General features: G+C 47.1%; 1 pseudogene; it reads right to left on the bottom strand.

The window, feature by feature from the left end:
- Positions 1 to 6,283: 6,283 nt before the first annotated feature.
- Positions 6,284 to 7,007, bottom strand: LOC136502842 (uncharacterized; annotated as a pseudogene).
- Between the last annotated feature and the right edge of the window lie 6,445 nt (positions 7,008 to 13,452).

Genomic DNA, 13,452 nt, shown 5'->3' with positions numbered 1-13,452 from the left:
CCAAAATTCATCTAAAATCAAGCTCTACGCAATGAACCCATGTTTGAGTGCATTTGGCTCTTTTGAATTTCCCTTGCTTCTTTGTGCTATTTCTATAGACGTCGCTAACGTGACTATAATGCGAACAATGCAGACTCGGAGGAGAACCTAACGGACGAGGACCGTGAGTACCGTGAGGAGAACGGAGACGACTACACTAAAGGTGCCACATCTCACCCAATCTCGTAGCACCTATTACGCATGGCTTATATAGAACTGCTATCGCTTTACTTTACTGCTACAATTATATTATGCTAGGACTTGCATAGTAGTATGCTTGCTTAAAAGCCTTTATCTTGATGCAACCTTACCCCTGCATACCCTGCTATTAGGCTAGACACACGCTTACTGCTATATATTTCATTACTTATACATCTACTACGCTTCTACTACATGCGTGGTGGAAACTGGTGTTACCTGGACTATGGGGAGAGTGCTGCGTGTGTGACTTGGGTGTGTGGAGGGTGAGGGTTGTGTCGACCAAGTTGGAGTATACGACGAGCCTGGGGCAAGTCTTGCTATGGGATGCTACCTGGGCACCCCTGGAAATGGATACCTGTGGTGGGTAAATGATATATGAGGTGGACCTGGGTGTGAACCTGTGACGGGTGGAGCCCGAGATGAAGGTGCTGTGGTGGCACAATGAATGGAAACCCTGATAGAGACATTCTAGCTTGGTCATCCCTAAGGACTTACTAGTACTCAGATTCACCGGGAAGCCTTACGTACCACTCGCCCTATATGGTGCGGGACGACTGAACTACTTGATAGGATACTGCCACTACTGCTAGGTTGATAGCGGACAGTGTAAGGAGGTACGGGGCGCGGAGGATTTTCCCCACACCCTTCCGAGACTTCATGGAGATCTTGTGGACCCGGCTCATGACTCACAGTTTCAGCCACCCCAGATTTGACTTGGGGTGAACCAGGGCTGAATGGTAGAGTGGCATTATTCTAGACTAGCAAGCAGCCGGAATCAGCCTAGTTGACGACGGTCAGCGAGGAAGTCGGATCTTGTGGTTATGTAAAACCTCTGCAGAGTGTATGGTTGATCGATCGATACATGTGCCGACTTGTCGGCTATGGACCTTTCCTGGGTTTCGCTTAAACTAGATAGTGAGATGAGTCCTTCTCTTCTTCCCCCGTGAGAGAGTGTCGGTCGTAGCCAGGGGCTACAGGCCTTGAGACAGTGCCGAGAGGGAGTTGGCCTGTCGACTGAGCAATGGTATGGTATGGTATGGTGATGATATGGAGATGGTGGTATGTCAATCCCAGGATCGAAACCTGGCTCGGAAAAGGGAATGGAGTGGAATGAGTGTGGGAATAGTGTTAAAACTTGACAAACTATTACTATTTACTTGATATGCTATTGCATAGGAAACCCCAGCTTTATAGGATCCTTTGACTATGTCCCACTTGCATTCAATTTCCACAAAGCAATGCTCATAGGGATGGGTGTGGCTAGTACGAATCGTACTGATAAATTTTGGCACACAGGTTCTGCTGAGGAGTATAGCTCCGAGGAGTTTGACGGATGAGGGGTTCGTGCCTACGCTCGAGTTTGGTGATCTTATCTTCAAGCTGTTCTGATTGAATGCTACTTTTGATTCCGCCAATGCAGCGATGTAATAAATTATGTAATTCCGCACTATTTGTACTCTGATATTATCGTTGTATGGATGTGATATTCGACTGGAATTTGGGTAATATGATCTACAACGATTTTATTACACTTCGACGCTGTGGATTTTCCTTCGCGGAAATTGGGGTCGTTTCAAGTACTTCGTCGCTGCCTAGTGCATCCATCCGGACTTCATCCCGGAGGAGATGATTTCGATTGCCCAGTCTAGGCGCCCGTTGGCTGCCGGTCCTTCGGTCGTAAAGCAAAAGTGCATTTCCTATCTTCTGCGCAGATGCTGACCATGGTTGCTGACCGCCCCCGGCGTGGGGGCATCCGAGGCTAATTACTTCAAATTCGAATTTGAAGTTCATCGTAACCAGCCACCTACACCTGCTTGGGTTGATCCGTTGTGCATCACTTCAGAGGCCCCAGCCCCCGCGTCAGCAATTTGCGGAAGAAGAAAGCAACCTCCAGCGCCGGAACTAGTGCTGCCTGCGGTTGAAGACAACCAGTTCCCTTCGTCCAAGGGTGCCGCAGGCTGGGTGGCCTTGGTCCACGATGCGCAGGTGTGGCCATCGACTCCCATCGCTGTGCTGCCACAGGCTGTTCATCCATCGCCAACTCTGACGGTTGAGCCCCAAAGCCCACGTGTGGTTGGCAGTCATAGCCAGGCCCACTCTCCTTCCACGGGCCGGCCACTATCCCTACATGCGCTGCCGTTCGTCCCACTCAACGCACAGCCCGTTGTCGGATCTGGTACCACCAAGCATCCCCGACTTCATCAGCTCCTTCAGACTTCCGCTCCAAACCCCGCTCATCAGGTCGCCTCCCAAACGTCGCACTGCACGCCGGGATACTTCTGTCGTCCCTAGGCGCAGTGATCGCCTGGCGAGAAAATCCCCCATGCGCCACCCCAAGCCGGAGATCCAGGCGAAACGGGTACTCATCAACAAGTGGAAGCCGCCAAGCGCCTCTTGGCCAACTCTAACGCCAGACGAGTGTTAGAATCGTGGTCGCCGACCCTAGTACTCCCCCACGTTTAGATGTGACTATCTTAATCTTTAATATCTTAAATTTATCCAATGCTTCTATTCTTTCTTTGATTGGATAAATTTAGCTATAATGTGAGTAATCATTTGTGAATGTTATGAACGAATCATAACCATCCACACTCTTTACAGGGAAATGACCACAGATGTCTGTGTGAATAATCTATAAAATTCCTGCGCTTCGTTTGTCATCTTTCTTTACATACTTTCCTTTTATACATTCTAAGAGCTCTAATGGAGGAAGAATATTATTCTTAACTAGTCTTTCTATTTCTCTCCTCTCTCTACCTCAGCGCAACCAGCAGCGACCGAGTGAAATGAGCGGCGAAACGGTGGACGCAGCGAGCGAGCGGCAGCCATGGCGTCGTCGCCGGCCCCCTCGCCGGCGCGCGTGCTCCCCAACGGATAAGCACGCCGCCGTCGAGCGGCCTTGGCCGCGGCGCCCCCTTGGCCGAGCCCGGCAGAAACATCTCCCCCCCGGCTCGGCCCTCTTCTCCCGCACCGGCGAAGGGTTCGCCCGGTGCACGGCGAGGTCTCTTTCCATTCTCTTCCTTTTCTTCTTCCCCTTCGGATTTGAGTTATTCTTCTCTTTTTCGAACTGGTGTGGGGAATTAGGGTTCGGATCTTCTTTTGATCGGTTCTTTTCTATTTATACTGAATCTTTCTCTTCCCCTTCTTCATGTGAGTTAGGGTTAGGGTTCGGTTGAACCCTATTCGTGTTTTCTTTTGGTTTGATTCGAGATCTCCAATTTGGGTTTTCTTTTGGTTAGATTCGAGATCTGCGAGATTATCCCCTTCCCCTCTTCCCCTTCTTTTCTTTTGAATCTGCTTCTTTCTACGGATTCAACCGATTGGGGTACTAGGGTTAGGGTTTTAGGATTTGCACTTTTCTTTTGATTTCTTTTCTTTTTGGAGGTCATCCGAATCGCTTCCCTTCCCCTTCTTCATGCGAGTTAGGGTTAGGGTTCGGTTGAACCTTTTCTTTTGATTTCTTTTCACGGTTTTGATTCCGATTGGGATGAGGATGGGTTAGTTCATCCGAATCGGGTTCACTGTTGTTCTTCCCGTTCACCCAGTTAGGGTTAGGGTTGGGGAATCACTGTTCTTCTTTCCTTTTTACTCCTTTCCTCAGATCCGAACTAGATCTGTTCTGTTCTTGCCGTGCGCCGGTGAGAACGGCGGTGCGGCATCTTTTCCCCACGCGATGGCGGTGGTGACCGAGGTTCCAGTGACGTCCGCCACCCCCGGTCCCTTTTCTCTTTGCTTTTACCCGGTTAGGGTTAGGGTTACACACTGGCAACCTGGCTCCGATACCATTGTTAGAATCGTGGTGTACCTTTCTATGTAACCATAGATCCGGGTAAGGCTCCTCGCCTTAGCGTTGTTAGGCCGCAGCAACGTAGACACCAAGTTCGCCCTGGATGTCGCCTCACGGACGCCGGTGCTCGTCACGGTGGTGAGGAGGCGAGGTGGCAATCCAGTGGACCGGTGGAGACCCTGCAGAGGTGACGGCTGTGTGGTGGGGCATCTCGTCGCTGGCAGCACACTGTAGATCGGATTAGAGTTTCTATCGGTGGGATCATGGCGGCTCAGACCAACCTCGTTACTCGAGCCATGATGTCCACCTATCTTTATATGTACTGTGCGATAGGGGCCCACCAACCTATTAGGGTTGGGCGCCCCCGATCAGGGCGTAGAGGCAAGGGCCCAATAGGCCATTGGGCCTATTGGTGGAGATCAACGAACAACGAGACCATCGCTATGAAGTTCCGCCAGACGTTCACTGAGCCGCTGTCCTCCGTCAAGCGTGCGGCCATGCGCGAGTTGTTCCCTGCCACGGCAGTGGAACCAGCAGCCGAGGCGTCTGAGGAGCCTATGTCTGCCTAATGGCCCCGCGTGCACTGTCGCAAACATCGTTCCCAATGAGTGAACATGTCCTAATCTAGAATGTCCATGGCCTCAATAGCCGTGCTCATCGCTGCGTAGTTAGGGATCTACTGATCCAGCAAGGCACCTCCATCCTTTGTCTCCAAGATGACGAGGGCAGGCTCTAGGCGGCGGAACATCGGGAGCGGCATGGTCTACAGGATGAGGGTGCCTGCATCTTTTGTGGCCAGCTACCTGAGACCATGTCATTTCTAGTTTTAAAGATAAAACCAGGTTCACCGTATGTGTACTCAGGAAGTCCACATATATAACCACAGAATGAATAGTATTAGAAACAATGTCATTAAATAACATGTACATAGATATATTAACATTATATCAGAGTATCACGGAACGGTAACAAATCTTTGAGCTCTATTCTTCGCAAGGACGGCTGACTGGGGGTAACATATGCCTAGCACTCTTTTCAATCTTCTGGGAACTCCTTTGTGTCCTCATCAATCTTCTAAGCAACTTTACTACACACTGAGGTGTGGGAGAAATAGCACGGGTGAGTACATGTCGTACTCAGCAAATATAACATAGGGTTCATGAGGCTCAAAATGTAGACACTAGTTTACTGCAATTAGCTTTTAGTGAGTCACAATTTTAAGCAATTGAGTAGCATCAAATTTATCATAAGCCTGTATAAACACATGATGAGTTAAACATGAATAATAAATAGCATAAACAAATTATTATTAGTGATCATCTATTCCGTAAGAGTTCCAAGGCCGCTCATGACCATGAGCACGGATGATATACCAGTTTTACACTCTACAGAGGTTGTACACTTTCACTGTGAGTCGTGATTACCCATATGCCCGGGTTTATAACTCCCAAAATACTTCCAAGGTGAGCAGGCAGGGTACACTATAAAGTCTTTCAAAGGTTCGCCTAACAAGTTAGGGCCGCTAGGTTTCCAATTGGCAAATAGATGTAGAGCTCTCCTTCCAAATAGCACATTCCGCGTAGGCAATACACATAAGGACAAAGGCCGCACTATACCCGATTCGTCAAGCCCCTCTTGCGCCCTTTCGGGTAACTACTAACAAGTTAGAAAAGGTCCTCATACTTGACTAAAGCCAGAGCCATGTGGCCCTCACAGTTGTACTGTAAGTCCCGGTGACCACTTACAGATAAGTCCTTAGGGAGAGGAATCTAGAGTGCCTGGAAAGTAGCCAAACACTCCAGCCCCCTTTATCCAAAGTCGCTAAAAAGACATCTTTTAGTGTTTATTGCATATTCCATTAATCAAGTTACAAGATCATATCTTTAGTTGAGCACTAGCAAAAATAGGGACAATTTTCTACCGGACACCGAAAGTGGAGGTCGTTGGCTGGCGGACACCTAAAATTGAGCTATTTGCTGGAAGGCACTCTCGTTACTGATAATTATGCTACTGGACACCGCGTCCCTTATTTTATTCATTTCCACTGGTTGAGGAGAGAGAATAGTGGTGAAATAACATTCTTGCCCCTATCGCTTTCTTCTTTCTCTCTCCCTTCCTCTTTTTCCACCTACAAGACGAATGAGACGCGAAACGACGACACGTGCGCACATCATGGATCCCAAGCAAAGCAGTGCTGGCTGATATGTGTGCGTGCCTGAACAAGCCTACCCAGCTAGCTAGCTATCCGCGACAGCGCTAGTAGGCGTCCAGCATGGCGGCGGTCGGCTGTAGCCTGAGCTACTCATAGAACTTCCATATGAAGTCGACGTCCTCAGCATCCACATGCTCGTTGCAACATCCGTCCTCGGGCATGGCCAGGAACGGCGAGTCGGTGACGCGCAGCTGGCGAACCCAGGTGGGGCTACGGCCCAGGATCCACACCACCATGGACGACGGCGTCGCGGTGGCCACCATGGGCGACAGCATGACCATGGGGGTGTTGCCCCCGGCGTCCACGTCGTCACTAAGCATCTCGAACACACGCGCCATGGCCGCCGTGTCGAGGCTGCCGTACTACTCGCCGCGCGCCTTTCCGTGACCGCCGCTGCCCTTGAAGGGGAAGAAGACCCCCTGCAGGTACGATGATGTGGTGGTGCAGCTGAACTCCACCTTCTAGGGGTGCCCGTAGAACGAGGCGAGCATGGAGGATGAGGACACATGGGACGACGCGCCGCCGTAGTTGGTGAGGTGGTGGTCGTGGCGGTGGTGGTGTCTCGATGGGTTGTGCGCGAGCGAGGTGGCCGCGCAGCGTCTGCTCGACGAGCATGCCGTGGCCTAGGAGGAGGTGGACGTCCATCATGATGCACTTCGGGGATAGGCCACGCCGCAGCATGTGGCACACGGCCAGCACCACGTGCCATAGACGCCACGCTAGACCTGGCTCCATGGGCCGCCACGCTAGGGTCATGGCCAGATCCATGGCTAACTGTAGAACTCTAGCAAAGCACTAACTTGCAAAGGCAAGATCAATGATGTGACGGTGGGTGCGCGACGGTGGGTGTGGGAGGCGGAGAGGGTGGCGGGGACAGGAAACAGAAAAAAGAGATGGGGAGAGGAATAAGAAAGCAACAGGGGCAAGAATGTCATTTCATAGCTATTCTCTCTCCTCAACCAGTGAAAATGAATAAAATAAGGTGCACGGTGTCCAGCAGCGTAATTATCAGTAACGAGAGTGTCTTCCAGCAAGTGGCTCAATTTTGGGTGTCTGCCAGCCAACGACCTCCACTTTGGGTGTTCGGTAGACAATTTTCCCAGCAAAAATACTATCCAATGCAATAACCCATAGGAGACAAGGTACGAGTACAAATGCTAGAAAATCCTTAGTGGTAATCAAGGTAGGCACATGCACATAAATTAAGTGAAATTAATGGTGAATAGGTAAAAAGGATGATGCCATGCTATACTTGCCTTTCACTTGCTTTACAACTAATGGTCAACTCCTCGTAGAACCTTTGATCCTCTATTGTTTCGGCCTCCAGCGCTTATGGACAGCTATTCTACTCGCAGATTGTAGCACACCAACAAAGATACAAGCAAGCAAATAGAGAGACGACTAAGAGCAGTACACCACACAAGACAAAACAACGTACTAAAAGAGAGTAGCTCTACGGTCACAAGATCAAAAGAAACGCTGATAACAGAACTATCGTTAAAAAGAATCAACTACCTAGAGTTTTATATTATAAAAGAAAAGAAAAGAAGAGCCTACATGCTTGATTTATTTTAAGTAACCAAAATCATATGAAACTACCCATTCAGATAAGTCAAATTATATATCTAATTTAGAAAGATGAGTTAAACTAATCATATTTTAATTATAAACATGTGTGTATTATTTAATCCATTCAAACTTTAACAACGTAGAAGAGAAAAGCATGTGAGCCTCTAACACAAATTTTGTACATGGAACATGTTTAATCTAAGTATATTACAATTTGAAACATATAAGTTAACATTCATCCAATTAACATTTGCTTATGAAACACCAAAGTTTGCTTACATTGTTTTTTTAATTATAAAACTAGCTGTGTATAGTAAATTAATTATTTAATTATATACAAAAAACATGTGACATGAAAAACATTAGTACTACTGCGTAGAGCGCGACGATACAAAACTAACGTAACTTGAATGAACCATCGATAACACGCCCCTCTTTCACCTATAGGTAATCAAAATTCTCAAGATTTGTAGAACATATAATGTGAAAATCCACTAAGAAAGAATTATAAGTACTTGTAACACCCTAAAATTTGCATTCTTTTAAAATAGTTAAATTTGAGTTATTTATGCAAATATGTGTGCATTAAAATATAGGAAAATAATAAATTTTGTGAAATTAAAATCAATCATAAGGATAGAAACATGTTGATGCACTCATGTTGTAGTATTTTATTTAATATGTTGAGTGGTTTTGATTTAAACTCAAAAGGATTCAAAACTCATTTGAAAATAAATTTGGAAAAAGAAAAGGAAATTCATTTCCCTTTCCCCTCCTTTCCTAAATTCGGCCTGCTGGCCCAACTTCCCCCCCCCCCCCTTCGCCGGCCCGCTCACCCTTCCCCTTTCTCCCCTTCCTCTTTTCTTCCTGGGCCAGCCCAGCTCAGGCGGAACTGCTGATGCCGCGCCCCTTCCTCCTTCTCTCTGCCGCTGATGGCTTGGGCCCGCATGTCGGTGCCGTCTCCAACCTCCTGCACCACGCGTAGTCAAACCGCAACCGTCGCCCGCGCCCACTTTGCGTTGTGGGAGCGTCTCCCCCCACGCCCCGACCTCTACAAAAGGAGGTCCAGACCCGTCGCCGCCCTCTCTGCTGCCTCCCCCTCTCCATTTTCGCACTCGCCGGGCACACGGAAGCCGCAACCGCTGCACCGAAGAACGTCAGGATCCGCCGCTCGGAAACCACCATCCCTGAGTCATCTTCGACCCCGTTTTCATCCGCGGTGAGCTCCATTGTCTTCCCCTCCATCTTCCCATGCCATTACTTTCGAGCTTCATGGCCTCTAGGGTCCAATCCACGTGTGCCCGGGAGATTCATGGCGCCGACCATGGCCACCACCTCCTCGGCCATGTCCTCCGGCCGCATTCTCGGCCTGGGCGAGGTCTCCTGCATCCCCTCTCTCCCCCGATGCCCTCAGTTCGTCGAACCGTGGCCCGTAGCCCCTGAACTGAGTGCGCCGGTGAGTTCCTCGTCGCTGGCCATGGTGCCCCGCCACCGGAGCACTGTTCTGACCGCCAGCACCCCTTTCTCTCTCCCTCCCATCTTTTCTCTGCCGTCCATCGCTTGATCAACGGCCCAGGATGGCCGATACCCCTTCGTGGGTCTTTTTGCTAAAGAGACCCCAAGTTCTGTTTAATTGAACCCGTAGTCCTTGGCCATTTTAATTAATTCTGGATTTGATTTATTTAAAATCTAAAATAGTTCATCCTATTTATAGAAATGCCACTGCATTGTTTTGCTTATAAAATCATCGTTTTAGCTCCGAATCGACCCGTTCAAATTGCGTTAGTTTCGTAATTGCATAATCTACATGTTAATACCACTGTTAACCATGTTTGCAACTGTTAAATTTCAAGGTTAGGTTTAATTAAATAAATTGCTGTAGCAAACCCCATTTAATTCATAACTTTCGTGTTATAGCACCGTTTTTCGTGAACTTCGCGTTGACGTGATCGTAGCGAGACATATATTCTTTTCATAAACATTTTATCTTGTTTTCTATACTTCTAGTGTACTGTTCTAATTATAGGATTGTTTGCTTTGCATGAATGTTCCTAAAATGTTTATGTTGCTGTGTTGGTCGTGTTCAGACGGTGAGGAGAACGTTGGAGACCAAGAGTTCTTTGACGACCAACAGGACCAGCAAGAGTTTGTTAACCAAGGCAAGTATAGCATGGGATCTACCTTGATGTCATATTCACCATTTATTAATTACTCATTTGCATTTATCTAATTTTGATACCCGTAAGGACATCCTAGTGATTGATTATCTTGTTTCCTTGTCTCCTATGGGTTATATGCATATTTGTCGTTTGCTAGCGCTCAATGTAACTATACATGATCTACATAATGAATAATGGTTCTATGGAACGGAAAGGTAAAATTTGTTTTAAACAACTGAATTATAGGGCGAAGGAGCAAATGACTTTCGATCATGATGCTCTCGGCCCTCCATAAGGACTTATCTATTGGCAAAAGCTGGGACTGACAGTGCAACTGTGAGGGTCACATGGCTCAGACTTTAGCTCAGTAATAGGACCTTTTCTAGCTTGTTAGAGGTTACCTTTATGGCGCAAAAGGGGCTTGCCACGTTGGGTATAGGGCTGCCTCTATGCCTATGTGTATAGCCGCGATGGATATGTGCCATAGGAAAGGGGGGTTCCTACATCTGCCTGCCGAAGAAACCTAGCGGCCCTAACTTGTTAGAAAAACCTATGAAATGGCTTAATAGTGTACCCCACCCGCTCACCTTGGCAGTGATATGGGAGTAATTAACCTGGGCATATGGGAATCATGACTCACGGTGAATGTGCACAACCTCTGTAGAGGGTTACAAACTGTTATAACAGCCGTGCTCATGGTCATGAGCGGCCCGGAAAACTCACAGAATAACTAGTTATTTATTGTTGTTCATTTATGATGTTCTACGATGATAATATGTTATAATTGATTTTGATATCAGATCATGTGGATTTACTTGGGGCTTAAGCATAACTTAATAATAGTTTATGATAAAATCTTGACTTACTAAAAGTGCTAACTGCAGTGAACCAGAGTCACCCTTTTTGAGCTTTCATAACCCCATGTTATCTTGTTATGTATGGGAGGTACTTACGCTTGTTTACTTTCAATATTTGGATAAAAATCCCAGATGGATAACAGATGTCAATGAGTATGAGGAGTTTCTAGAGGACTTTTAGGCTTGTGGTCAACCAGTCGACCGTCCCTGTGTTGGAGCTACCACGAGAGAGCTACTCTCTTTTATTTTCCGCTGTGTTGTCTAAGACTATGTGATGGTATTAATCGTGATGTAAGATACACCATGATGATACTTTTGAAATTTGTCGACTTATGTGTGTGACTGATCCCTGGGCACACATGAGTTTTATGCATTCAATTTTATCCTTAAAATTGGGTGTGACAAATTGGTATCAGAGCCGTGTTGACTGTAGGACGCAAGCCTAGTTAGAGATGGTCGTTTTAGCATCTTTGCTCCACTGGTTTCCTGCTTACTATCTCATTCTTGTTATTTTATTGAAATATCTATGCTTTTCATACCTTAATCTATTATATAAAATTGTTGATTCTAATCCTATCTTACTCTAAATCTATAGATGTCTCGTAACCCGAAGACCCCCCGCCTCAGCACCGTAGGCTACCATGCCATGTTCACCCCCCGTGCTCCACAGGTGGAGAAGGATATTGTGGTCATCTCCGATGATGAGGTGGAACCCTTGGTCGAGGAAGATGAGGAGTGGATGACTACCCCAACTCCTGCACCAGCACCTGCTCCTACTCCAACTGTTGCACCTGTCTATGCTGTTGCAGCTACACCAATGGAGTCATCAGCTACTTCACCAACGCCTGTGCCACCCCCAGCTGTCCCTATGGTGGATGAGGAGATGGGCTGGACGTGCAAATACTACTTAAAGCAAGCCCCGAAGACGGCCTACTACCACACCCTCCTTACTCTAGTGCTGGATGACTACTACACTAACCTACACGCCTCCATCAACTATCACTGTGCAGAGTACCAGCACCCTTTGGTGGCAACTTTTTGGAAGGTAGAGCTAGTTGTCACCGCCTGGAATGACATAAAGAATGCAAATGAGGTGGAGATGTCCACAGTGCCACTGTTAAACGGGCTTATGCATTGGATGGCATGGAAGATGCAGCGCAGGACGCCTACATCTACTACCATGGTCATCGTTTTGAGGCCATGAAGGAGGATCGTTTTAGGTTCCTTCCTCGCAATGATCATGAGGGTAATTGGCAGGTCCTGGCACCCCCAGAAAGTGATCCAACACTGGAAGCAACAGTGCAATATGTCCATGCCATGCAGGGGGTAGATGAAGAAGTCAAGGGAGAGCTGCGTGCATCGCAGAGGGCTGGGAGGCGTCTCCAGAAGTAAGTTGATGAACTGCGTGCTCAACTTGGGCTGCTACTGATCTACAAGAAGAAGCTCTGATCGTTCACCATGGTTGACACCACCCCATAGGTGTTAGGTGCCTTGTTTAAAGCTACGACGTTGTTAGTTCGTGTGTCATATCTAGTCTTGTCTTGTCTTGTGAACTTTAGTGATTAGATGTTTTTAATTGTGAACTTGAATGATTTGGAGTTTGTTTGATTGCTGGAGGTTTGTGGGCATGTCCACAAATTCTATAGATTTGAACCTTAAGTTTAGATGAGGTCTTAATGTAGATGGGTTGTTTTATCATATCTCTGATGTGCTGTTTTTTGGAGCAGTCTGTGTTCTTTATCTTGTATCTCGAAATCTGGGCCGCCAAAAATTCTGAAATTTTTGTGGAGATATCTAGACTTCTGTATCTTTCAAATGTCTCTGGAATCACGTCAATATCTGTTCAGGTTTGTGAGATCTAGCTGTCACAAGTTGATGTTTCTGCACAGACTGGAACCCAGAACAGATTCGGTTTAGCTCTGTTTTTTACCATGTGTATATCAGAATCTGTTAAAGTGTTCTAAATAAAAGTTGTAGCTGATCTCCTAAGCTTTCTAACCATTCTTGGTACGCCTCTGTTGGGTCTCTGAAACTCAAGTTATGACAGATTTACCGAACTGCTGTATTTGAATCTTGTCCAGAAAATCCTCAGCGTTGTTCCTTATCTTTTATGAGTTCTCTATAATTTGGAAATCTCTAAATTTTTGCCCATTTCTTTGGAAAACAGATGGCCGCAAGAGGAGAAAGAGGCAGAGGCTGTGATTGTGGTCGTGGTGCTCCCATGAATCCACCACCACCGCCACTAGTGACTATGGAGCAATTGATGAGAATGCAAGCGCAGTTGATGCAAGCCATGATGCAAGGTTTGGATAACGAACCTAGAAGAGGACCACCGGATGTTTAGGTCAGAGACAAGCGTGGTGAGTTCATGAAGGGTCGCCCTTCGGTGTTCACCCACGCCTCAGGCCCCTTGGAGGCAGACGATTGGTTGCGTGCTGTGGAAAAACAACTTAACATAGCACAATGCAATGATCTTGAGAAGGTGTTGTATGCTTCTGGTCAACTCCAAGGAGTTGCTCAGGATTGGTGGGATTCTTTCCAGTATGGACGCCCCAACAATGCCCCTAATATCACCTGGCAGGAATTCAAGGACAATTTTCGGTCATATCATATCCCCGATGGACTAGT

This window comes from Miscanthus floridulus, chromosome 14 (genome assembly GCF_019320115.1).
Source record: "Miscanthus floridulus cultivar M001 chromosome 14, ASM1932011v1, whole genome shotgun sequence".
NCBI classification, from domain to species: Eukaryota; Viridiplantae; Streptophyta; class Magnoliopsida; order Poales; family Poaceae; genus Miscanthus; species Miscanthus floridulus.
Note: the sequence above shows the minus strand (reverse complement) of the source record. Positions and strands in the feature narration are given on the sequence as shown.